Source organism: Athene cunicularia, assembly GCF_003259725.1.
Source record: "Athene cunicularia isolate RWA chromosome 5 unlocalized genomic scaffold, athCun1 chr5_part1, whole genome shotgun sequence".
In the NCBI taxonomy this organism is placed as follows: domain Eukaryota; kingdom Metazoa; phylum Chordata; class Aves; order Strigiformes; family Strigidae; genus Athene; species Athene cunicularia.
This window is the reverse complement of record NW_020799101.1, coordinates 2,064,758-2,091,901: the sequence shown is the minus strand read 5'-3', so window position 1 is coordinate 2,091,901 and position 27,144 is coordinate 2,064,758. Positions and strand designations below refer to the sequence as shown.

General features: G+C 45.0%; 1 protein-coding gene and 1 long non-coding RNA gene across 2 annotated transcripts in view; one reads left to right on the top strand and one right to left on the bottom strand.

The window, feature by feature from the left end:
- MDGA2 (MAM domain containing glycosylphosphatidylinositol anchor 2) overlaps positions 1-27,144 on the top strand; it is a 384,757-nt gene that overhangs the window by 72,634 nt on the left and 284,979 nt on the right. The window lies entirely within an intron of this gene.
- Positions 16,525-24,116, bottom strand: LOC113480540. The gene is made up of 3 exons (XR_003398484.1): positions 24,106-24,116; positions 16,673-16,678; positions 16,525-16,628 (listed from the first exon to the last, which is right to left on the bottom strand). It is a non-coding gene; the product is annotated as an uncharacterized LOC113480540 (long non-coding RNA).

The window sequence follows — 27,144 nt, the reverse complement described above, 5'->3', positions numbered from 1 at the left end:
AAGATCCAAAAAAAAAAAAAAAAAGATGACATGAAGGAGAAACATTAAATAGCGATATCCAAAATAATGTCACAGAAAGCTCCTAAATATTTTGGAGGGCAAAGTAAATTTCTTTCTGCCCAAAGAAAACAACTCTTGTTCTTGCTTCTATCACAGTAAATCCCACGAACATCAGTAAAATCGATAGTGTGGCGCTTGTAGGAAGCAACAGTGCTGCTTTTGTGATTAATAGTGCTGCATCTGCGTAAGGAAGATGTAAAACGGGTTCCAAAACCACCATGGTGTGAGCTCTTCCGTAAGGGTGTGAGGCTTTCTGCAGCTGTCTCCATGGGTTTGTCTACCCCAGGGTGGGGATGGGAATGCAGGAAGGCTGACCTGAAGTTGGGGTTTTTTTTGGTAGAAAGTTTTGGTGGGTCCTTAGACAAAGAGAAACATCCAAGTATCCAGTGGAATTGTACAGAGAATGGTCTATGTAAAGCAAGAACTGTCCGAATGTCTCTGTTGGTGCACTGGAGAGGATATTATAGGTCCTCAACTAGTCCTCGCCACCAAGAAGTCTCCTTGAGTCTCCAGGATTAACAGTGCCTTGGCAAAGGCACGGAGGGGGAGCGTTGTGTGCCATGCACGAGGAAACTCCCAGCGCCTCAGCTACTGCTCTCAGTGTCAGATTTGGTGACTGTTGATGGGAACAGGCAGTAGATGCTGGTGCTGTGTTAGCAGCATCCCTGCCTGCCAGACAAGCCTGCCTGCCTGCTAGGAGGTGGGAATTGCCAGGAGCAATGGCATCCTAACCCAGCACTGGTGCAGAAAGTCAGGGCTGCGCGTTTGCTTGCCTTGTCTTCCATTTGTTTGTGTCACAAAGCACTATTCAAAGAACATGATCTTTCATTTCACACACAGTCCCCAGATGAAGACCTTTGTTGGCTGTGTCTGGTATGAATACACGCTGCACGGTGATAATGTTACTGGTGAGTACAAAGGAGAGTCTGTCTGAGCGCAGAGTTAACTCTTTGCTCAGCGAGATACGAGGCAAGAGCAGAAAAGGCTGTTCAGAGGGGGACCAAGGGTGTTTGGGAGGAAGAGGATGGTTCCTTTTTCCAGTGTACTCTGAAGAGGATTTTACATCCTGTTCTTCACGCCGTGTCCAGGGCACTAGGTTGTTTTGGGATTTCCTGGCCTGCAGTAGGGACAGTCTGCTTGGCAGCAGGGCTTGCGAGCTTGGGTTTGCTCGTAATTGCAAGTGAAGAAATGAGGAATACCCATTTATCGGTGAACCAGGTGGGAGCTGTTCATGTTCCACCAGGATCTCAGACCTCTTCTGTTCACTTAGTTGGATGATAGATGGATCAATGTGCTAATGATTAGTGGAATTGAGTGTTTTGTCCCCTTGCAGGAAGATGTTCTCGACCAAAGGGGCTTTTTTTTTTTTTTCCTGGTTGACTCATTCCTCTCTACTTCATTCCTAGACACCCATCGTTCTTCCTTCTTACTGGTCCAATGCGTTGGCAATGAGTGTAGTGTAACAGCTCTCTGGGGGCAGGTGGTACCTGGGGTGGAAGTTGTTGATGGGAGAAAAGCTGCAGTCTGGAGAAATGGTGTGAGCAGCTGTGTAGAGGAGGTTAGAAGAGCTTGTGGAAGTGCTAAGGGTGTGAAGCTCCTACTGGCAGAGGTGTTCTTGGAGTGTTCTACTGAAGTAGAAACAAGATTGCTGTTAAAATCGGAGAGCGGACTTGTTTGCAATCACACAGATTTCAATGCGCCGTTCCGGTCCCCTTGCGTCTGGCACTTCAGCAGGAGTTGGATCAGGGCCTTGCTGCCTTCACAGCACTGCTAGAAGCAGCATCACATCTTGAAGCCATACCCGGGTGGAGGGCTTGTGCCCCAGGGAGCTTCTTGCTTTGCATCCCACGTGTTTCCACCTGTAAATGGCAGCACCTGTAAAAGTTTCCCCACAAAAATGGATCAGACTATCTTACGGTCTGCTCGGGCATCTAATGAATTTGGGAAGCTGGATCAAAGGGGACAGTTTTGTAGTCGTCTTTGAGGATGTTGATCACTCCCAGCACAGCTGATAAGGTACTGGCTCCAGCTTGAGTAACTGGATTATCCAGGGGACTGCAGTTCTCTTGGCACACCGTTGGTATTATATCTTCAGATGCTCAATGTGATGAGCCAGAAGAAAGCGAATCTTCAGTGGAAGATAGATGAGATCGCATTGAAATCTAAATGAAAACCGTTTTGGCAAAAGACATCCATGAATCCCTCAGTGTAATGTGCAGCTCTCGGACTCAGAAGTCAATTTATTCTGAAAAGATGGGAGTATAAAAAGTACATCCAAGCTTTAAAATAAATAAATGAAAAATATCATAAAGCATCCAATATCTACTAGGAGAAAAATGGGGGGAAAAAAAGAAGGGAAGAAAACACTTGTTAAAAGCTTCATTGCAGGTGATGCTAGGTAAACAGATAACAGCTTTTAGTAAGTGATACTAAGATCTTTAAGGAATGAGCGATTTGTGCTTCAGGGGAACAAATTTTAATGGATCCAAGGAAAACCAAGCAGCAGAAGGACATATTACTGAACTCCACCCATGGGTTCTTTTTCTGTTCCCGGAACATCACATACGAGTACAGATGGAGATAAATAGATCTGAAACATTCTGGTGCAGGCACCTTGAACTTAACCTCAGAACACTTAATATTACATGATATACCTTTGCATCAAAGGAAAGAGGTGAGTAACCCACAGGGACATAAAAACAGCTACAAGAAGCAGCAGTGGAAGAAGGAAAAAAATATCTGTAGACAAATTATTTCCTTTTTTTTTTTTTTGCAGAGAATAATTGAGTGCTGCTCTGCTGGAGGCAGAGCGGGTTCATATGCTTAGAAGATGATGAAAAACGAGGGTTGATGCTAACACTTCTGTTTCATGCTTAGTGACCTAAGACGTGGTCGTGGCGGACAGTCAGATCTGTTGGGATTGCATAAATTAGAGAAGCAAAACAGGGAACGTGTCCCTGACCTGTGGAAGGAGGTTGTAGAAGGGATGGTTTTCTCCCTGGATCTGCAAGGTCACTAGATGATTAGAAAGGAGTGTGTAGGTGCCTGAGAAGGAAAATGCAAGCAGTTTCTCCATGGCAAGCCAAAAAGACTCTTGAAGGGATTCAGAACATGGCGGTATAAAGGCCGGGATGTGAGGGGTCTAAACAAGAAATAGTTGGAATCTCAGCGCAGAGCCCTGTACCAGCCCCTTGGTACTATACTTACGGGGTCAAAAACCATGTAGATACTTGACTGTGAGGAAACCCTGGTTGGCATGGAGTGACCAAATCGGCATTTTTGTCCTCTCTATCTCATGGGTGTAACCTGGGATGAAGGGAAGGGGCCAGTTGTGGTTATTCTGCAGCCCATGTTTTATTTTTCCTCTGTTTTGTTCTTGTTGCTGTAGTTAGGTACTTTCATTCTCTTTAGCTGGGCTCATACCTCCCTTGAGTCTTACCCTGTGGTGTGGTGTTTTGTTTTGTTTTTTTCCCAGTAAGATTTCCACTGTCTCCAGCTAGGCTAGGTACATGCCCAGGACTGAAGAGTAAAGCCTTCACAAAAGTTTTCAGTTACAGAAAACGCATCATTTGGTTTGTATGCGCCAACGCAGGGAAAGAAACAGCTATTTGGATATTTGGGAACTTGGAAAGGGTGGGATCAATTGCTGCTTCATTTATTCATTGGTTATTGTACACCTTGTTAACTGGAGATGAGCTTCAGGTATGAGTACTGGGCCAAAGTTACTCTTTCTTCAAGATAAAGCACCATGGAAGGATTGGGTCCTTAATAGCAAAGTCAAGCTCGTAGAAAATTTGCCCATCAGTAAGGGAAGAGCCATTTTGCCACATTTGTCCTAAACAAAAGACAAGGGGAGGCTTTTGGAGAGAGCTGCCAGGTTGGATTCGTTCTGCCCGTTGTTCCTTTGGCATGTGCTGCCATCTCATTTCTCTTTGGAGCCTGACCCTAACAGCGGGGTGATCCTGTTTAATCCCCTGGCATTTAATTTAATGATTCATCTCCTGGCGTTGCTCCTGTTTCTATGCTGGTTATAGGAATAGGCACCTAGTTGGGTTAGACCCCGCATTTAGGCTGGCTAAAATTAAGTGGGATAAGTCCTACACAGATATTTTTTTTTTTTTTTTTAGCATCTCTTGCCATCTTTAACTTCTGCTGCAAACTGACATCAGAGTCCAAAGGTGACCAAGGACCTCTCAGAAATAACATCTATATTTTCCACTAAAATGTGTCCTACATAACCCGCCTGGGCAGCCGCATGCGAGGGGGACAGGGCTAATCCGTGCTGGGAACATGGTGTGTGGCACTTAACGCTAAGGCACTTATTGCGATAATACCCTGGGGTACCCAGAAGTCTTGCAGAGACCCGCAACAGGAGTTGTGGCAAGCAGCAAACACGGTCTGACACAGTGGAGAAAACATCTGCAAAAAACCCACTTGCGAGCGCAACATGGGGCACTGAAACTGGAGGATGTGAAGGAAGACTTGCTGCTAAAAAGCCGATATAAAAAAAAAAAAAAGGTGATAGGCAGCTTTGGCCAGCAGTTTTGTAAGATACTGGTGATTGTCTTACTGGTTGTTTTGACTTGAGTTATTCTTAGCTGGAGGTTTACCTGTTGATCTAAGGAGGTGTGGAATAAACAGATATGCACCTCATCACGGGACAATAACACGTGTGGGTGAAAATGCCATATTTTCACAAGAAGTTGTGCGCTATTTCCTGGGAGTCATCCACAATCACGGTGGGTGAGATAATGTGGTGGGTGTTTGCTTGTTCTCCACTTGACCATCAGGCAAGGTTTGAATTCTATTTCTGGTTTCAAAATAATCTCAAAAGATGTTCCCGGTCATGAAGAGAATGAAGATCATACTCAAGGAGCCAGCATCTGAGTGAGGTGGAATTTGTCAGAGGTCACAAAGTCCATGTTTGTCTTATGATGGGACATCTCGGGGTGTAAGTAATTGTACTGACAGTAGGAGCTGGGTGCGTTGTGGGAGACTGGGAACTTTCCAGCAAGTCTCTGCCAGGGATGACTCTGATGCTTTTGTGGTGCAGGTGGATTACTGTTATCCCCCTTAAATCTTTTCCTTGGTCAGAACAGTGCTAGAAGTCAAAATGATCTTTGTCTACTTGAAGACAATGATGGCAAATGGGAATCTGAAAAACTGGAGGTTTGAAAATGATGTAGGTCAAAAAATAGATGGTTTCAGGTCAAATCCTGAAAGCAGAAAGGCCGCTTTCCATTCTTGATGTAACTCAGGAGTAACTTCACTGAAACCAGCGGGTTGACAGGTACGTAGGAATAATTCCAGATAACACACACAAATACATGGGTCTCCTGAAGCACTGCAGCCCGAATGATTCCTTCATCATCTTCAGCTGAGCATTGCTTTGGCTTCAGTTTATTCAGCCTTAATGGCTGACTTTACTCGTGCTGGACAGGTTGATGGACTGTCTTTTTGCTCATCTCTCCAAGCTGAGGACTACAGCACCATTTCTCATGCCCAGCACTATCCTGCTCTGCAGTGACAGATCTCCAGTGTAATGGCTCTTCATTGTGTTAAACCAAATGAGGATTTTACCTTTGTTTCAGATAAAACAGAATAAATGAACACTGTGCGTGTAAACGCACAGGACTCTCCTTTTATACCCGCTCCTTCCCGTGGCGTGCTTCCAGACAACTCAGATGTGCTGTTGGCAATAATTCTGTCTGGTCAGAGGGTTTCTGGGCAGTCTGGGATCTCTAATGAATTACTGTGGTGGTTGGTGAGAGGATGGTTTTTACCAGTGTTTGGAGTGAGGTATTGAAATGCGTTTGCAATTTTGTGATCGGGGTCAGAAGAGGTTTACAGAAGGTAGATGTTATCACTGGGGAGCTGTGCTGAAGGTGGACCCAGAGATGCAGTCCCTTCCCTGACTGCTTGGAAGTTTTAGGACTGGAAGGTCCCAAGCTGCCTGTCTGTAACCACATCCTCGGGGCATAACGATATCCTGTTTGTCGTCTTTTCCCTTCTACTTATCACATACCTTCCTATTGCAGGACTAAGAAATTGAATTCCTTTTTCTGACTCATTACTCTGCTGTTTCTATTTGTTTGTCACCGTTAGAGCCACCTACAAGAAATCGCTCTGACTCTGAAAGCCTTCCCTCTCGTTTTCCTGCCTTACCTCCCCCTCTCTCTCAGGTATTATCGTGGTGAAGCATCAGACTTATATCTTAATAGAAACTAAAGAGTAATTACAGTTATGTAGTTTGCAGTGCTGTTAATTCAAATGACAGAGGTGAAGAAATTCATAGTAAAAATGTCAAGGGAGAAAAACCTGTCAGCTGCATTTCTTAAACTGCCTTATTTGACGGCATGCTGTTGTTATTTATTATTTATGTAGCACCAGAATTGTGCCTGGCACTTTAAGCATGAATGAAAAGACACAGGTTGGATTTAACACAATAGACTGGCAGAATGTGGATAGGCGGCAGACTATACAGGGGAAAAAAAAGAAAAGATGCTGTTCCTCCTGAAGCAGGAGAATGAAAATATGGACATATTTTTTGACTTTTTAGTGATTTTTTTTTTTTTAATAAGATTCATTGGCAGACTGTTATGAAGGCTTTGATTCTCTGTCGACCTTTAGGATGTGCAAAGTGGGAGTTGAAAGATTTCAGAATTGGAGCCTGTGATGATTAGGCATGGAAGATCTGTCTGGTGTCCATAAATACGTTGCTGTGGGAATATGTGGCAGGGAAAAAGGCAATTTAGGCAAAAGGCTGAATTGCTAAATGTGCAAGTGGACAGAACTGGCCGTAGATAAGGTTATGCTGAGATTTTTTCAGAGGTGTGATGCCCAACCATCTCAACCGCAGGCTCTGGAAAGATGCACTCAGTTGGTCTCATAAGGCCAAAAAGCCCAAGTACTGCTCAGGTGTGGAAACCTGCACGTGACGTGGCTGAAGGTCTCTGGTACTTTGTCACATTACTGGTGTTCCTGCTGCATCCCCCTTCAATCTCGGAAGTGAAATCTGTTGTGAAGAGCAGCGTCCCTGGCAATATCTCACAAGCAGGTTGTTAACGAACAGGAGCAAATGCAGCAAAGTAAATCCCGAGAGAAGAGGCCTGTAGTGTTGACACACTCTTGGTGACTTTTTTTTGTTCCTTTTTGCACTTTTGTTACCTTGTCCGTTATTTCTACTGCACATGTTTGAACAGGAGAGGAAACTCCATCATCTTCTCTTGGGGTGCGGGCCTTCCTTGTTCAGAATGGATTTAGTCCCTTTTGAGTGGGGGTTTGGGTCTCATACAGGAGCTCCCCAGGCAAACCAGTTTAGCTTTGGCCACATGTCATGGTTTTGAGTTTCATCCCATTACTTCTCCAGCACGTTGCCATGGAGGGAGGAGATATGGATGCCTGAGGAGGTAAACGCTGCACAATACAGTCATATTCTGGGGTTTGTTTTAAGACTGGGTTTCAAAATCCCTTCCTTTCTCAAAGAAAAGTCCCAGATGCATGAGCTTCATCCAGTCAGTATCAGATCAGCGGGGGAAATGCTAAAAATAAAGGAAACCAAAGAAGCCATTGACCTAGCTAATGGAGTTCCTTCAACAGAGAGCCCTGAAGATCAATGCTATCACTAAAATATGCTTTTAATTTGTAACGGTCTCCACTGAAAAATATGTGCTATAAGGTGATCGGTGTTACGGTGTGGGTGTGCAATCAGATAGGAGAAACCATGGGGTATTGCAAGGCAAAAATGTGGTAAAAGATATTTTGGTGTATCTTTGGGAGATAACAACTCCAAGATAAGCAGAGCTGGGTCATTCACATAACACCAACAAACCACTTTCAGTCACTTCACAAGATTGCTGTCTTCACCACGGTATATCCTGTGGTACGTACAGGCAGGCTCAGGGGCTAGGGGAGGCACAAATCACTGGTCAGAAGCCACCAGGGATCCTGTGCCAGAGCTCATGTAACATGAGCTAAAACTCAAGGATTGGGGTGGATGAGAGAGGAAATAGCAGAGGTGTCTGTTCTGCATCCGCAGTGTGGATCAGGCCAAGGCCAAAGCCTGTGGCATCTTCTGCTGCTCTTACTGATGGATTACTCCATCTTCCTAAAGTTACAAAAAAAAAAAAAAAAAAAAAAAAAAAAAAAAAAAGAAAATTCCAATCTGCCCTTGTCTTTGAAATAACTTTTTCTCCCTTCTTCATTAATCAGGAAAGCTGTTACAGCTCTTGACAGCACTCTGGAGCAAAACAAAAGGGCCTAATTCACTAATAGGACCTAATGCATAGTTAAATTCTGCAGTGAGTCAGTCTATTTATCAAGGCAGTTCAACTTGAAAATTAGTCATGTAGAAAGATTTTTGTTGGCGTGTACAGAGTGGGCACATTCTCCAGGGGGGAAAAAAAAAAAAAAAAAGGGTCATAAATACCGTGAGGACTTTGAGAACAGTAGCCCCGTGCTTCTTGGATCCGATGAATTTATTTGAAAGTTGGGTCATTTCTCTACCCAAATAGTTGAGGTGATCAAGATGCAAAGTGACTACTGAATCTATAGTTACAGATAAACTATTTTCCCAAGGGAAGAGCGAGGCATTTGCTGGTGTTGCTGAAGCTCTCCCTGCAGTGCCCCTTCTTAGCCCAGACTCTGGGCAGCTTCTCTATCACTATTTTTAAAAACAAAATACAGATAGAGTGCTTTAGATACCATATTTGTGAGAGATTTTTGTGTCTAAGACTGGAGTTTATGCTTTTTATAGAGCTGATGGAGAGGAAAAAAACCTATTTAAGCCTTTAAATCAGGTGTGGATTGAGTGCTCTAGGTCCGTAGGAGGTGTGGACACCGTAAGTTTTGTGTGCAGGCACCGAAACCAGGTGACACCCGGGGCGTGTGGGTCTCCCCCATGCAAAAGGAATGAAGCCCCCAAGGATGGGAAAATGCCAGCTCTGTCTTGCCCTGCTGGGAGCTTTTGAGGTGGATTCTTATTCCCATGTGCTTCCAGAAGGCAGGTCCTACCCATTTTTTTGGATAAAAATGTCTATTTTTGTATCTACCCTGTGAATGTAAAGCCTGTGGCAGCTGGAGACGGTGGAAGCACAGAAACCCGAATGCCTGTGCCCGTACGATGTACAAGGTTGTGCTGGGGTTGGTGTGAGTGTGCTTGGGAGCCACCTGAGCGGGCATCATAAAGAGGATGAAGTGCATCATCTGGGCTTAGCAGAGCTGCTGGAAGTCTGATATATAGTCAATATGCTGGAGTGTACTGTTTGTTAAGACCCAGATATGGGCTTTCAGGAAGGCATTACCTGTAGATCAAGGACACTTCTGGGGAAAAAAGCCCGTGGCTGCCGTATTAAATTTAATATATTGTGACTGCTTATGTGGCAGATGGATACAAAAAACACACAGGTGACCTTACATTTTATCTTTATGTGTATTCAGGAAAAACACCAGTTCAGATTTAATGAGGACATCTACCAGGTGAATTAAATGCTGTAATATACACTGATCCAGCTGAGATCTCTGATTTTTTGGCTCTCAGACTTCCACTGAAACTGCACTGCGCTGGTCCAGAGGACTCATCTCCAGACCGATTGCTTGACTGGTTTATGATGGCCCAGATGGTTGAGTTTGCTTGATAGATCCCATTATAACATCTGAGTTTTGATAGCATATAACTGAGTGGCATTTTCAACTCTTCAGGCTTCAATTTTCCCTTTAGGGAGTCCTCGTAGGACTTGGGTTTTCAGGAATATTTCAGCTAATATGTTTCAGCCATTTGACAAAATGAGAGTAAGGAAAATTACGTTGTTTTGCTCATCTTAAAAGATAGGCTTAGAGCCATTTCCCCGAGGCAGCTCTGGCACCTTCGTACTGTAGAGCAATGCCTTGATAGTTAATGGAGGCATATGCTTTTCCTGTAAAAGATGCTCGTATTTGACCAAGTTAGGAGCGCCTGAAAAATCTAAATGCGTGATTAGTGGAGACTTAAAGGAGCTTTTCCTAAATCAAAGCCAGAGAGAACAAGCGTCGTAAAAGTTCAATGCGCAGAGGAGTGAAAAGTAGGGTGGGATGCCCCCAGAAGAAGTCGGGAGACGTCAGAGGATGAGGAGTAGCTGATCAGACACAGAGCATTGTCTTGAGCAGCCAGGCAGTCACTTGCTCAGGGGACTGGGTTTTGTAGCCCTGTGGAGACATCCTCACACTCCTCTGCGTGTTTTTCCAGAGCGAAGGCATGAAGATTCAGGTTTCTATGAATCGGGTATTGCAAACCATGAATTTCTGGATTTCAGTGCAAAGGGGATTCACGTAGGCACAGAAGAGATTTTTCAGCAGCACTTAATTGTCCTATCTTTTTTTTTTTTATTTCAGTGCACAAATAGTCACTTGGACACAGCTAGTTAAGTATGCGCACCTTTATGCACCTTTAAAATTTCAGCTTTAATCAACTACAGTGAGACCATCTTAAGGAGAAAAAAAAAAAACCCAACAAACCACAAGGATATGAATATCTCTGCGTAGTGGAAAATGTGGGCATGGAGTGGAAATACCAGCTGCGTGAGGGGAGAAATCCTGAGTAAGTTCTCACTTGCTGAATGAGAGTGAGGGCTTGTGGAAGAGCAGCATACGGGAATGTAATTGAAGATTATTGTGATAGTCGTCCAGAGTGGCCAGGAAAACCTAGTTCTTGCATAATGCTCCGCATGTAATGCTTGTAACAGGCTTGTTTTGGAATAAGAAAAGATATCTTAAAACAAATATTTTTGTTCACTTCTGTGGGATGAATCTGAGGAAAGACCGAGCAAAGCTCAGATATTAATTCAGTCTGTAAGCACGCCTCAGGCTAGCATTATAAAATAAGCCTTGTGACCACGTTGCTGTGGCTTAACAAGTCCTGGCCAAGCCCAGAAGAAGTTGTTTGCTGTGACAGATCAGCTCACCTGTTGACAGCTCCTTACGAATGATGACTGGTTGTGTTGGAGCTTGAGATGTCTCGGAGTGTCTCCAGCCCAGCTTGGGGCCTGCTGACCCCCCGTTCAGGTGAATAAATCATCAACTGAGTGCCGAAAGGGACAGACTGGGGGCCTGATACGGTGGGCTGCTTCTTGGAAGCTTTTAGCATTACTGTACTCTATCCATCGGCCACCTCTTCCTAGCCCTTGTTTTTGACATCTCCAGCTCTTTCTGAGCTTCTATTCTGGTTGTGTTTCTAACTGAGGATTAACACAGCTGAAGAAATGATGATGAAAATGGTCTGTGCCTTAAAGTCTCTACGAGACATTCCACCAAGAGCTCAGCGAAGCCGTGGGCTTCCCGTGGGGGTAACACACACCGGAGGCTGGTGGAGCGGTGGAGGTATCTGCACACAGTTTGCCTGCCCAGTGTCCACACTCTGCCCATCTCAAATTTGTCTAATTACATGTTCCAGATACTTTTCTACTTTTAATTACTGTTTCCACCAAGACTTCAAGTACCTGGACCTAAAGAATAATTATATATCAGCTCACTAACACTTCTGCACTTGAAACACTATGAAAACTGCAATATATCTGCTACTTACCTGCAAGAGCATCCATTCGCTAATTAACGTCTCTGGAAGACCATTACAAATCTATTTGTTCCTCCTCTCCCTTCTCTCTCTTGTTGCTCTCGTTCCTCATTTTTTTGTTAGCGTCGTTTTTCCCTCTCAAAATGAAATTGTAATTGATGATCTGAGTAATGCTTTGATAAACTTTAAAGCAGGATGGTGTGCGGCGCTGCCTTTGAACGCAGGGCCAGCTGTCTCCTCCTGCAGACACACAGAGTGTGCTCCTGCACCCCGTCGCCTCGGGCTGACCGTTACCCGCAGCTCATAATGAGAAAAAATAAATCTGAAAAAAGCCCCACACACCACTGCTTGTCATCCCTTCCTCGACTCCTGTTGAATTTGTGTGCTTTCACCTGTAGCCGTGTGCTGCTGGTATTCCAACAGTGCCCATCACTGGATTATCTGAGTGCCTGGTCGAACAGTGTCATATTTTTGTGGGTTTTTTTTTCCTCCCATAATGAAAGAGCCCTTCAGCTGCCTTCCCTGCACAGCCGTATAATGCCGCCTTGCTCTCACGAGCCTGGCTATTGCGTTTCCAAGAAAGCAGTGAAATGCAGGTGTACAGCTTCAGACAAGCTCAGCAGGGCTACCTGTGGCTGAATTTGTTTTGAAGGAGGTCCGCAACTTCTTAGATAAGCTTTGTTAATAGAAATGTGCGGTCATATCTCTAAAGGAAACACTTCTTCAAATATCAATGCAATTGATCTCCTTTTCAGTTTTAATTAAGCCGTATCGTCCTTCATAATAGCACACCAAATTGTTTTGCTGCTTGTCGCAGACACAAGGGTTTAGCCAAAACCCCTCTCTTGCTGCTGGGGAAAAAAAAAAAAAAAAAAAATCTGAAGACTTTCATCCGGTGTATTCAAGAGGAGTAAGAGTCAGGAAGGTGTTTCCACAGGTTGATGTGTTTAAAAGTGCAGCTGCCTACGGGAACAATATGCTGATACTCTTTGAAGCATTGTGCTTTGGATCGAAGCAGGAAACTGGGCTGGACTGTGTTCTTCTTGGGAAGGAATTGATTGAACAGAACAAACTGCTTGAGTAGTTTCCACTGCACGTGGAGTTGGGTTGTTGGGTGTTGGAATGGGCTGCCCAGGGCAGGGTCAGGCTGGCTCTGAGGAAGGATTTCTGTGCAGAAGGGGCTGTTGGGCGTTGGAATGGGCTGCCCAGGGCAGGGGGGAGTCCCCGGGATCCCTGGAGGGGTTGAAGAGTCGGGCTGAGCCAGCGCTGAGGGATCTGGGGGAGTTGGGAACGGTCAGGGGGAGGGTCATGGTTGGGCTGGAGGAGCTGCAGGGGCTTTTCCAACTGAGATGATTCTGGGTTTCTGTGAAGTCGTTGTTATGGGAGCACTGGGATGCAGTTTCTCTTCGGTGTAGAAACCAAGAGAGCGTGGTTTAGGCGAAAATCCAGCAAGACTAGCGATTATATTATTAATCATATTATAAACATTTTAAGGCTCATTTAAAGGCTGTAGAGAGGCCGCCTATTACGACGTTTTGTTTAGCAGTAAAGTCAGTCCTGTGTTGGACTGAGGTCTTCTGATCTACAGGGAAAAAAAGATTTCTTTTGGGGCTGTAAAACATGGTGGTGGCACAAGTTTAAACAAATGCTTGCAATCTGGGTGCCTGCGTAGGCAAGAGATTCAAATTCAGCTAGTGCTAGACTGAGCGTAAGTTTCTGGGAGAAATATTTGTAATGATTCTTCCAGTTTCTGTTTTATTGCACAAATGCATGTAGGCCATTTCAGTAGAAGTTAGCTTTCAATTTAAGGAAAATATATTTATTTGCAGTGATTAGAGATGTATAATGCCTCTTTTTACCACAGACACGATTTCTGCTGTCAGTAGCTTGGCTCATCCTTAGCCAGTGTCATTAACAGAGGGGGGGATAACCAGTCCTTCCCACCACGGCCCAGTTAGGGGTGTGATCCTGGTAGCTGGTGAAGCAGCGGTGTTGAGGAAACGGTACTAACTTCTGGTCAGCGGGTTACCTGATGCTCTGACAGATGAAGCAATATCGCTGTTACTTCTTCGAGTATTTGTGCCTTTGAGTAGCTTGTGATTGCCAGGTTGGTGTAAGTGCTCAGGGATATCTAGTCTTTTAAACTGTGCATAGGAGCGCTGCCTGTCACAAAGGTACGTGGATATTTAACATGTAAATGTGTGAAACGAGAGACATGACAGAGGAAACCATTTATGTATATCTTTCTGGTACTTCTCTGGTCTATATTTCACAAAAATATTTGATGGCTTGCACTTAACCTGGCAGGAAAACTGCCATAATTGGAGTGGCATGTCTATTTTTTATATTTATATTTATTTCAAAGTGCAAAAACGCTTTTTGGAGGAAGAAGCAGAAGAAGAATAGCTGGTGTCCTGAAGCGAAAAAATTCAATATGAAACAGCCACTAAAGTAGGTCAGTTTTTAAATCTAGCAACTTGTCGGTGCCTTTTAAAAAAAGGAACTGTCAGGTATCTGGGTCCTCTGTCTGCCTCCAGGAATTTTGTCTGAGTTCTGGCAAATTCAAGACCCAGGGATTATGATTGCTGAATTGAGATCAAGGTGCTGTTGGTGTGCTTCAGCTGAGAGTCGTCACCTTCAAGATCCAGATGCCGGCTTCTGGTGAGCAATCCCAGACAGGCTCAGAGCCAGGAGGACTTTCTGGGGTGCCCAGGGATCCAGACCTTGACTCACATGAGACGAACTGACAGCGCCCTCCACCCCATGTCCCATATGATGAGCAAGTTGCGGCCGTGTTGTCGCTTCCAAAGTCACGACAGGTGATCGGAGTGGAAGAAGATGGTGGGAAGACCTCAGCCCAGCAGCATCTGGGTCTCCAAAGAAGCGGTTGGGACCTCTGGGCAGCCTCATCCTCATAGATGGTGTTGATGTAGGTCTTGAGATGAGTCAGATTTGGGGATGAAAAGAAGGTTGGGTGATCAATTTAGACCATGTTAAGAAAAAAGAGAGGAAATTCTTAAAATAATGAGACACGGTGGAGGTTTGGGGTTTTTTTAGGAGTGACAGTATGAGAGTGCAGCTGAATGTGAATTCCTGCCCAGGAACTGAGGGGTGGCCAAGGTTATCCAGCTTCTCTGTGGGATTTGTTTGTCAATCTGCAGCCTCTGTTATCCCTACAGCAGTGCCATCACTGTCAGATGCCATGTTATCCATCATTCATTGCGGTGACATATCTATGGGAAAGAAAAGAAATAATTCAAGCTTGCCCTAAAACACGATTAAGCTGGGTTAGCAGAGGCATTATATGCTGGGGGATCTAAAGAAAAGTTAAACTTGAGCTAAGACTCTTAGTGAGCTGCTGTCTCTCTCCATCCACCCTCCGTGGTCTTTATTCTTTGCTAGGAAAGGCAGATAGGGCGTGAGGGAAGGACTTGGCTGAGGACAGCAGCAGGTTGGGTGCTTGGTGGTGGGGGATGTGCTGTCACAGAGGATGGACCTGGAGGTGAGATAAACATCGTGAGGGTGCGATCACCCAAAAATACAGCACTAGAAGGGGGCTGCAGAGGGGAGGCTGACAGAGCTGACCTGGTAGTGCCAGTTATGCGTGAGGAGCAGCAGTCATCGCTCTTCAAGTGGTGATGTCCGTGGCGGTTGACCCCCAGAGCCGGGTGCTAAGTGAGGTGATGTGGATCCCTCCTTCTGTTTGTCAGCATTTGGCTGCAAGGCTGCGGGTGGGAAGGCCTTCATTTACGTAGTCATGCCGTCTCTGCAATCAATTTTTTCAATGAAAGCTGCTGTTCTGCGGTCCTGATTGCAGCACAATAGCCCAGATGCCTGCAGAAATCTCTGAATTTGTGTTTTTTTTTTTTCCTCAGTAAAAACAGCGGTGCCCTTTCATTGCTCCTCTCTAAATTAGATACTACTCTGGAGGAAACAACAGAGCAACGTAGCGTATCTGTAATATTCGGTGTGAATCTCATTCCGCGCCGCTTCCTTACAGTCACAGAAAGGGTATTTCTTCATCAGAGGCAGAAATCTCAGTCTTGGAGTGTTGTTTCTCCTTAAAATATGCTTTTTTTTTGCTTTCTGGAAAATAGCCACTTGGTGACATGAAGGACAGCAACCTAGATGCGACTGTTGTGACACTTGGGAAGTTGAAGCTGTGGGAGGATTTGGCATTCAAGGCTGAGGTCTGTGGAGGATTGGAGGTGACACTGTCACTTACATCCTTGTCCTCTGAAAAGTGAACAGGGCTATAGTCTCGCATTGCAAACAGACTGGAGGGGAAGATGAAACTATATATTTGTTATTCATAGCAGGGCTAGGGCTTTCTGTGCTTGTTGAAGTCTCTTGTCTTTCTGTGCAGCAAGCTAATGTATGTGCTAATGTATAAATTTGTTGAAGCCCCTAACAGCGTGAAAAAGGACACACTCAATGAAAAGCTTATCAGTCATTATTAAAGTTTGCCAGTGTGGGAAACAGTGTGATCATCACAGATACCTCTCGTTATCATACACCTGCTGGCAGCCTTTCCGAAGGGAGATGGCAGTCGCAACTGTTTGCTGGGGCGGTTGAAATGTAGAGAGCTGCCTTGCTGCGTGCAGGCAGCTCGTGCCGGGGTGGGCATGCAGTCTGGGTGACAGATGCCTCATGGCCGCCCGGTGTTGTGTGACAACTTATAGACTGGTAGAAAATTGGGTCCAGTCTTCCTTCTTTTCTCCCCAAGTGTGTGTCTTGTTCATTTTTTTAATTTAATGGGTTATGAAAAAAATGCTTGGGCTAATCAAACTGCACGATGGTGTCAGCCAAGCCCATGTGGCTGTGAAGGTTCACCACTCAGCAGTGGCACACACAATGTGAGAACAAGGCTCGTGCTACTTTTGGTTTTTTATCTGCACCCAGTTGACCTGCATATATTTACAGAAACCCAGAATCATTGGGGTTGGAAAAATCCCTTGCAGCTCCTCCAGCCCAACCATGACCCTCCCCCTGACCGTTCCCAACTCCCCCAGATCCCTCAGCGCTGGCTCAGCCCGACTCTTCAACCCCTCCAGGGATCCCGGGGACTCCCCCCTGCCCTGGGCAGCCCATTCCAACGCCCAACAGCCCCTTCTGCACAGAAATCCTTCCTCAGAGCCAGCCTGACCCTGCCCTGGGCAGCCCATTCCAACACCTAATCTGATTTGACTAAGGGTAGTCTCTGGCACAAACACAAAGTAAGACCATATTCCTACTCCTAGATCCAAGGTAGAACCCCTCACCCTTTTTGACCCTGGTGTGCGATGTGCTGCCCGAGGAGGTGGTGATCACCATTTGCTGCCTGACCCCCACGTGGGTACCAAGGGGTGTAGACTCATGGCACAGTTTGAGCTGGATGTGCCCCACTGCATCTCAGTAGGTCAGCTTATCTCACGGTGAGGGCGTAGCCATTCCCACAAGGCTTCTTGTAGAAGGCCATGCATCTCTGTGCACACCCAGCCTTTCCTTTGATATGTTTTGATGCACATGCATCACAAAACACTGGAATAGCAGTCACTTCCCAGTCACTTCCCTGCACTGATACTGGCTAGTCATATTTCTGCATCTTGGGCGACTGGATCAAGTCCTAGGCCCTGCAGATCACTTTCTATTAATTAACTATTTCTTACTGACCTACAGCATTCCTAACGAGTCTTCCACCTCGTTCTCCAGCCTGAATACACCAAGCCTACCTGTACTGGGAAAACGTTGAGCATGTTGAATGTGTTTTAGCCAACGGCAGGTTCGCCTACAGTGAGGTGTATCAGGTCTTCCACTAAATTTATCTGATCTTCCACCTGCACGTTTCAGCTAACATCTGCCTTTGCTTGATGCCAAAAGGGAGCTGAGCTTGTGGTGGGAGAGAAAGATGACTGGGAAGAGCCGTGAGCTGGAAAGCCTTTCTGTCCTGTGGGTTTGGCTTCTTTAACTGAGCTAATTGCAAGTTGAGAGGGGATCCAGTAAGCTCAGCAGAAAAGGCAAAAGTGCTTACTTATTTAGGTATTTAAGCCAGAGAACAGCAATTGCACAAGAACAAATCAATATAAAACAAAGCAAGAAGACATCTGAGACTCCAATTAGGAAGGAGAATTATAACCGTGAGGATAGTGAGGCTCCAGAACAATTTTTTAGTAGTAGCGGTGGGGTGAAAAACAGCTCTGTACTTTAAAGGTGGATAGTTCACAGGAAGGGCTACGTGTTGGAGATACCTGTGGTAGTAAGAGTTGGAGACCAGGGCAGTGAAGTTCCAAGATATTTTATTCCTCCTGCCTTTATATTAGGGTACTTACACTTGGCTTTGTCTTGTCATGCGTGGTGTGCCCCAGTGTGAATGTACATATCTGCTCTCTCCAGCTCCAAGGTTTCCATCCAGAAGCCACCCAGCCTGAGAACTGGTGTCGGCATTTCTTTTCCCCCAGAAAGGGATGCTCTGCTCCTGTTTGTATGTTTGAATGTAAATAATAATTTTGTCCCTGTTATATACCCTGAGTTTCTGTTTAGCTGGAAATCTCATCTGGGCTCCCATTTATCAGTGTGTGTGTGTAGGTTTTACACCCGAGTCTTTCTCTGGAAAACTGTAATATTCCATGTGCATGAAATGAAACATATATAACAGAGAAAGAGGATGCAGATATTTTTTTTTTTTTAATGAGAACTGGCTTATTCCTGGGAGGAACGGGTTTACCTTGCTAGAGAAAAATAAGACTCCATTTCCACGGCCTCCCATGCAAGTCAGTTCATGACAACCTGACCTCCAAGAGGTACATCTGTACCTCCTGGTTACCCACTGCTAATATACAGCTCAGAGTCCATTAGGTTCAAAATAGCATCATCTGGCGTTGGCTTTAATCTCTGCTGTAGGGTAGATTTGCTTGTTTGTGCCTTTTACACAGCCTACTCCATCCCTGCCTGCTCCTCAGCTTGAATTAGCCCCTAAATTACTCTCATTCTCCTGTCCCTGGGAGTAGGATGTTAAAGCCAGGAGGAGGTGGGCCAAGAGGGGGGTTTTACCTCATGTGTGTTATCTCTTGGCCGTAGCAACAGGCAGGTAATCACCTGCTTGCTTCTACACCAGAAAGTAGCTATAACCTTTTTCTGCTTTGCATCCATGTCAGGATGGTGGGTGGTGGTGCCGAGTGCCCGACCGGCGTCCTTGCCTCTCCCCGGTTGAGCCAGCCCTGGGCACGATCTCCCCAAAAGCATCGCGAGGGTGCAGCAGGGCGGGGTGTTGGCTGCCAGCCCACTGGCACTACCTCAAGGTGTGTGATTAACTAACCAGAAGGCATCGCAGATATTTTTCCTAAAGCGCCGATTGCTCCCTGCTGTGCTGTTCGTTTGCTTGCAGCAGTTTCCAGGCTGCTGCTTCTCTTTGACAACACCGTTCCGAACACTCTCAGGGCTCCTGCTTTATTTGCAGTGGAGGTCACTTCAGCTTAAGTCACCTGGAGGCTTTGGGGGCGTACTAATAAAGCCTCATGGGAGGTGGTCTCATTTTTACATAGTGCTTTGCTTATTGGAGCTCTGTTTAAATGAATACAAGATATCTGGTGTGCCCATGGAGATAAAAATGAACCGAAAGGTCAACCCCAGCCTTTTTGTTCCCACTTTTGCCCGTCGAGATTTTTCTCACAGAGGAAAGGCTGTGGTCTGTAACATTTTGCTTTGAGAAAGTGCTGAGGGGGCTGTGCTAGGAACAGCGTAGAGAAAATATCATTATACACACACGCATGCTGGCAACTCGGCAGAGGAAGGACAGAGGGCAATTTGGCGTGCCAGATCATGTCTTGGCTATTCATGCACGTCACTTGAGATGGCCAAAGGTTTTGTTGCTTTGTAGAGGTTTCTATGTTTGGTATGGTGTTGTGTGTGTTGTTTTTTTTTTTGTTGGTTTTTTTTTTTTTTTTTTTAAACGTTCTAAGTAAGATGAGCTGGAGCTTGTAGCTACTTTTCTCAAGACCTCTGAAGAAGCTGAGAGCTGTGGTGAGCGAGCTTGGAATGGTAATTGCAGCAGCTATGAAGTCTCTGGAGCTAATGACAGGTCCTGAGTTCCCTGTATAGCTGAATGTGGTTTTTTTACACGGTATGACTCTTATCTTCTATGCAGAACACGTGCAATCCTTGCACTTCCCCCACTATGCTTGTCTTTTTTTCTCCCGAGGAGGGTGAAAATGAAGAAATCGGTTTTCAGAGGAGCCTGCTTTCCGTGTACTCTGCACCTCTGATCACCTGCCTTTTCTGTCTGTCTTACAGTTTTGGAGATTCACAGACTCTTTGATGAGCTTGGGGTTAATTGTAGTATTGCAACAAACTGCCTGGACTGAGCACTAAAATTTTTTTGCTGGAGACTCTTAGGTGGGCTTAAACCTGTAGCAAACGGTGGTTCCTGTAAATGGCTTGTGCTAGAGCAGATAGACCAGCAACCTGTTCTCCACAGCTGGCAGGCGTTTTAGCCAGGCAGTGGGTCATCTTCTTTTGCCACAGTCTGTTTTCATGCTGATGCGTACCGTTCCCTGGGGAACAGCACCCTGAGAGCTGTGCCTCAACGTGTTCCTGCTGCATCTTACATGGACATCACCTAGATGGTACAGGCCTGAGCTGGAAATGCTGAACCAGAACGTGGACGTTAACTTTTCATATTTAAACTGACTGAAAAATGTACGACTGATGCAGCGACCTCTGAGTAATCCTAGCGAAGAGTTCCTCACCACCTTCTACCCACCCAGAATCCTCAAGAGAGACTCAGCGCCTCTTCTGTCTGCCCCTTCCTCATGTCTGAGGGCATCATAAAGGACCAGATGACTGCAAATGGCAGGAGCACTGTAATTCTCTGGGTTTGAGGCTGCTTTACTAGTCATGTGAGGGCTTTAAGGTGGCAAATACAGTGTAGTACAGACCAAATGCCTCAGCAGCGCATGGCTGGTGTTTCAGCGTAAGCGTAAGTTGAATCTGAGCTGGGCTCTGTGAGGCAGGATGCATTTTCAGGATAGAAGTGAGTGAAAGAATAAAAATGAAAGTGGAAAACCCCCCTAATCTTTGGCATATTGTATTTGGATGACAGGCCAAAGCAAAAAGAGGATCAGCAGGTAAATAGAGGTGATTGTGTTTGTTCTGTCACCGAGGAAAACCTTCCAGAAAAAGCGTTTCCACTCAGGAAAATATCAGCTGGTAAAGTTTGTTCCTCGGTTTCCTCCAAGGCTTTGCAGACCTTCTCACGAATACAGAAGTTGCTGAGTGGTGTTAGAGCGTGGCCTCAGAAGGGCAGTTGTGTAGGTGGTTGTGTCCTTATGGTGCATCGTAAACACAGGTAGTTCAGCTTCTGTTCGGGAGCCGTGAGCCTGGAGGTCAAGAACATGTGGACTCTGGGGTGGGAAGACCAGAAACCTTCCACGTTCTTGCCAAACGGGTTGCCCAGAGGTTGTGGAGTCAAAACCTGACTGTTCCTTGGGGCAGCCTGATCTAGCTGGTGTGCTTGGAGCAGTGACGTTGGACCGCGTGATCTCTACAGGTGTCTCCAACCTCGACCACTCTATGATTCGATGGTTTACCCACACTTCAGCGGGAAGGAGAGGACTGGAGCTCTGTAGTCCCCTTATTTCCATCTACCTGCTTGGCCTCCTTCCATCCTAATACATATCCTGCCACCCAACTTGGAAGCACTTACATTATATTTTGGAATGTGTCCCGCTGAGAGACTCTATTGGAATAACTGCTACAAAGAAGATATCAGCATGAAGAAACAAAGCATATATCCATGCCAAATGAGTTTCCAAAGCTGCATGAACACAAAACATGAGTTTTTTGTTTTTTTTTTTTTAAAAAACCAACTTGGATAGTAGTACAAATTAAATTAGGAGACAGAAATAAGCAATTAAAGCAGATGAAAACACGCATACTGCATGCCAGAAAATAAAGCAATATGTCAAAAAAAATAAGTGTTGTGTGAATTCGAGCCCCTTGGAAAGCATGAAGCTGTTAGGTTTTGGGTAGCTGATCATTTGAGTTGCCTTGTGAGAAAAGAGAATTAAGAGCAGTGAAGCTGTAGCTTTCGCATTTTCCCCATTTAAAAGGCACTCAGCGCTGGGGTGGCAGAGCGGTGCCACGTCTGCGGTATTCCTGTGTGTGGGGTGTGTGTGTGTGGAAATCTGCACTAGGATCAAGTTGTTTTCCCTAGAGCAGTAGAACAAAGTCTTCCTTCGGCTTAGGGCGTGGTGGTGTTAAAACTCTCATTGCTGCAGCTCCTTGTGTCCGAGTACAGATTTAGAGGACGCCCTGAAGTCCCCCGTATTTGATGATCTTTGTGTGGTTCTTAAGTCTTTCAAGTAATTGCAGGTGTAAGACCAGTCTGGCTTAGTGTGCAGTACAAAACAATTAAAGGCAGCTGGTAGTCTGTGCCAGATACAACAGTCTTAAGATCTGGGAGAAGAAAGCGAGAATGTTGTCCTCAGTTTTGCCTTAGTTCAATCTCCTTTCCACGTTTTTTTCCTCCCCTCTTTCCTCAGCGAAGCGCAGCTGAAATTACATCCTGGTTTGCAGGGAGCTCTGCTCAGTGGTAGTTTCTGGTTGGAGACAGGTTACGAGCTCAAAATTTTCTGTTTTCCTGCTTGGCAGAGCTGGCTTTTCTGGAGACATTTACATTTGGAAGTGATGCTAACAGTTGGCTCCAGTGTACCCAGTGAGAAAGAAATTACCTGGCATAGTGGACAAAGCCAAGCTGTAAGGGGAAAAAAAGAGAGGAGCAGCACAATAGAGAAACACATCAGCATTGCACTGTCTTGAGATATTTCATATCCAGGTAGTTGCGTAAAATACTCTAGTTGATATAAAAATAGCTCAAAATCTAGGATCATCTTTTTTTTATTATTTATTTTTTATATTTTGAAAGCAATTTGAAAGAAATGCCTAAATGAGAAGATACTGTAGGAAATACGAGGCTGAAAATTTGTGCTCAGTCTCATGGGAGGTGGAGTGAGGTGTTTTAGACCTCTTCACCGTGCAGCCTCGGATCAACAGAAGGGCAATTTGGGCAGCCCAGATTTTGCCTCGCAGTGGAGTGGAGCAATCTCATGTTCAGCACTTCGGCATCTCCCTCAGGCTTGGGCACTGCTCCTGGTAGGATTATTTGAGAGATTAAGCTGCTTCCTGAGTTCTGGCATGCAAGTAAGAATACACGGGATGCTTTGCTCTCTGGAGATCAGAAGATTACCTTAATGCTGAACACAGGAAGCAGAAGATTGTTTTTTTTTCTTTTTCGTTTTTTTTTTTTTAATCCAGCAAGGTGTAGGTATTGTAATTCAGCCCCATAGCCACACTGGCATTTTACCAAGAGCGATGGCCTGCAACTACTTTTATATTCGTGTGGGTATGCATGGCTCTTGTATCAATAGATGCACTGTATCATGATACAGAATAGATAAACATACATGATTATATATATAATTACTTATTCTTAAAGCTGCATCACCTGCTGCTTTCTCTTCACCTGTTTCCATTCCTTTTCCCTCTTCCAATCAATCACACCTCTTATATCCTTCATTTTTTTCCAAGTTTTCCTCTTTTCTCCATCTTTTTCTTGCTCCCTAGGATTTCCATTTGTACTCTCTCCCATGCTCAGTCCCTATCCCCTACGTTCCCCATGTCCAGGATATTCTCTTTGAGAAATTAGCTCCGATCCCAGCAGAAGTGCAGATCTTTCCCCAAAGCTTTCCCCAAACCCACTACGCGGCTTAACTCCGCACACGAGAGGAGTCTCCTGAGGGGTTTTGACGACCTTTTTCTTCTCCATCTTGCCCTTGTAAATGCTGCTTGATGGCAGGGGCAGCACCGGGTGGGTGTTAGCAATGATTGCAGGCAAAAATGCTCAGTGAGCTTTCCGCAGGTCTAAACAGATAGACAGAGAAACAAAGACTGAGAAATGGGCTTGCAATAAATCCCTCTATGGCGGTCATGTTTGGGGATGGGAGAAATCACTGGGACAGTGACGCAGCTTCTTTGAGTGTGAGGAGATTGTTTCCGATTCCTCACAGATTTATATTTGGGCATCACTGGGGCAGGGCTTTATTGCTTTCAGGACTTATTTGTCCACAGGTGGGTTTAGGATCAGTATAGCTTGGCTTATCACGGGATAATCCTGTAGTCCTGTGCTCAGGTAAATTTTGTTCTTTTGTATTCAGATTTCTCTCCTGTAAGGCCAGATAACGTCACCTCTTCTCCTTAAAGGTGTGCTGTAAATTTTGGAGGCTTATTTCAGAAATGTCAGCTTTCCATGTTACTAAAAATAAAACAAAAAAGGGAAAAAACAAAACAAAACAAACCAACCCAAACCCCCAAAACCCAAACCAGTAAACCAACTGACCAAAACCCCCACATAATCAGGTGTGAGTCTTTATGAGCTTCTAGGAGCAAATGGCTCTTGACTTCTGTAGGACTACTCACTTGTTTTTTTCTCTAAAAACTCAAGGACGCACTTTTCGCTGTGTGAAGACCAGTGTCAGAGCAAACAGCGCTGTGCCACAGCAGCGATAAGTTTTTTTTTTATATCGTTTTATGTCTGGTAATTAAAAATATTTTGAGAATAAGGTCCGTAAATAAAGCGTTACGTAAGCTTTTAACGATGTTATCTTTTTCACTTACCTTTGGCTTTACTCAGCATCTGGCTTATTGCATCTGTGGTGCTGCCTGGGTTTGGAATATGTCTGTGTGAATTTAAGTCAGGGTTGAACCTCATGAAAATGTAATAATGGCCCAAATGTTTAAAGGCACATGTGTGAAATGCACAATTAACCGTGGCTTGAGTGAAGTAATTAAAAACCATTCCTGAAATGTAGGAGAGCTCCACATGGCATCGTGATTCTCCAAACAGCTGTTGTGTAGTTTCCATTATATTCCTTAATTATTTTCTCACTTCCTTCCTATCAATGCACAACCTTACGTTTGTACAGGGAAGTAGCAGGGTGGTTTGGTTTTTTTTGTTTTTTTTTTTTTTTCAGTGTTCAGTGCTGCTTCTCAAAGCAGGCCTGGCTTTGACGGTGTATGGTCAGGCCTGCCTAAAACCAGGCCACAAAACGAAGCACCCTAATTAAGCATCTAAGGATGTGGATCCGATGGGCCAGCAGCCAGTCCTCAAGATCTCTCTATAACAATCTTGCAGCTCTGGGGACCCTACAGTGTCCATCTTCCATCTTCTTGAGTGGTTCTTCTCAGCTTCTTGCTGAAGAATTGAATTTCTGTGGCACTTTTATCCTGTTACTTTTATGTTTGTGATGCACAGTAAGAATCTTGGGGGAGACAGTAAGTAATCTCATCGTTCATGAACATTTATACTTGTCCTTAAATGATTAGAAAGTTAGTCAGGAGACTAAGTAGTCCCCGAGAGAGCCTGACAGGCTTTCTGCTTCTGAAGTCAAATATGTATTTTTTTTTCCTCTATTCCAGGAGTGCAATAGCCAGTCTTGAGCCAGCTGCAGATCTGATATCAAACCACTGGTGCAGAGAGCTGCCGTAAAAAGATCTTTTTCAAAACTAAGAGCTGGATTTGTAAACTATTTCCAGGGTATGTGCATTACAAACAAATGTGACGGCATGAAACGGTTCAAGAGTTCCATTATCGTTAAATCTTCCCTACCAGTGAAGGAAATTGCTGAAATGCTATAAGGAGATAACGCTTCATTATGTTTGAAATTAATTAGCGTCTTTAAGGAGGCCTGTATTTTAGTTGTCTGAATCTGAAAGGGTGACTTGAATGGTAACATCTCTCTTGCTTTTTTTTGTGACCTCAGCTGTGCTGTCTGTCTGCTTAAATGCTGCCTCAGAGGGGGGAAAAAAGGACCTGCTTTTCATATGTACTTCTCCTCATCCAAGACATTTGAAGTGAAATAATAAGTTCTGAGATAAGTGCCCTGCAGGCCCTTTGGGGTGTCACGGTGCATAAGTCTTCCTGGAAACCGTACCTGCAGAGCTAAAAATAAGGGAGGTCGTGTGCTGCTTTTCATTACTTTTTCGATGAGACGAGGGTGGAAGACAGGAGTTGACTCTTCCTTGTTGTTGTGTGTTATTCACACGGGTCTGAGCAGCTTTAGTTCTGTTTGTCAAAAACTGAAACGGCGCAAAAAAAAAAAAAAAATCCAAGGGGAAGTTTTAGTGTTTGGAGATTTACAGAGAGAAGGAGAACGAGAGGACATGGAAGGAAATTCAGGAACATTGCTGAGGCAGTAAGAAAAGAAAAAGACTTGGTGTGTTATTCAGGGTTAGGAGGAACTGCAGGAACAAATCATGAGCAGATGTTTCAGCCTGATGTGGAAGCTTGGTTTTCTCTCTGATCGTTTGATCTTTTGGGAGATGCTAGGGAGATGTCAGGGGTAACAGCCAAACCTCGCTTACAAGAGCGAAGGCAATGGAGGCGTTATCCTGGTCGGTGTCTCCAAGAGGTTGGTCTGCAGTCATCTCCTCTGGCTGCGGAGCCGCTGGGAGCTGGAGGGTGGCTCTTCTCCCACCATGGTCCGTCACTGTGGCCTTCCTGCTGTTTGCCTGAGCTATCAGCCTCGCACACCCCACCTCTGCCTCCCAAAATACTTTGCTAACACACAGATGCCTCGCGGCCTTCCTTCACATCCCAGAAGTGTCTTCTGCAAGTGTCCACCAAAACTTTTAATTCCCAGAGGATTCTCCCCATCACTGACAACAAGGCTAAGCTCACTACCCTCTCCAGTGGACCAAGGACCTGTGACAGGGACTTGGTAACTAGATGATCTTCAAGGTCCCTTCCAGCCCAAACCATCCCAGGATTCCGGCTTTCCAGCCTTGTACTATTTCAAGTCTTCTCCTTCCTCTTTGGACCTGAAGATGACTCGTTAAGAGGTCTTCTGGCTCCCAGCTTCTGACATAAAAAAACCCCTAATTACCTATGACTACAAACTATGCCGGTCTTAAACCATCCTTGTTGCTGCGATGCTACCGCAGAAGAAGAAAAATGCACAAAACCCCAGTCAAATCAGATGTTGCTGTGTTTCGTTAGCTGATGGTGAGCTGGGAATCGGGGCGATACGCTGACCGTTTCAGCATCGTGGTTTGCTTTTGAGGTGAATTCTCTCTCTCTGCATGATGTTGGATCAGTGAGTGATATCCAGGAGATAAGGTTGTGTGTGACACCCTTTTGTTTCCTCTTTTTTTTTTTTTTTTTTTTTTTTCCCCTAGGTGTTCTTCAATTGTTAAAACAATTTTCATATTTAGATAACTTTTCCATAGGTGTACCCACAAGGAGATTTCTCACCACCGACCGCTGTACCCAGCCCATGTTCCCCCTCGCTGTTTTCCATTTGCTGAATTCCCAGCCTGTAACTGATACAGTGAAGGGGCAGCAGGACCTTTGTCTTTGTTTTTCCAGTTTTCCGCCTGTGAGCAGGAGGTTTACGGAGTGCCTGTGGATGGGAGCATTGCTCTGGGGATGCCTCTGTATGTAGGAGAGGGAGGAAAGTTTCATGTTTTCACAGAAGGGAGAAAAATTATATATATATATATATATATAT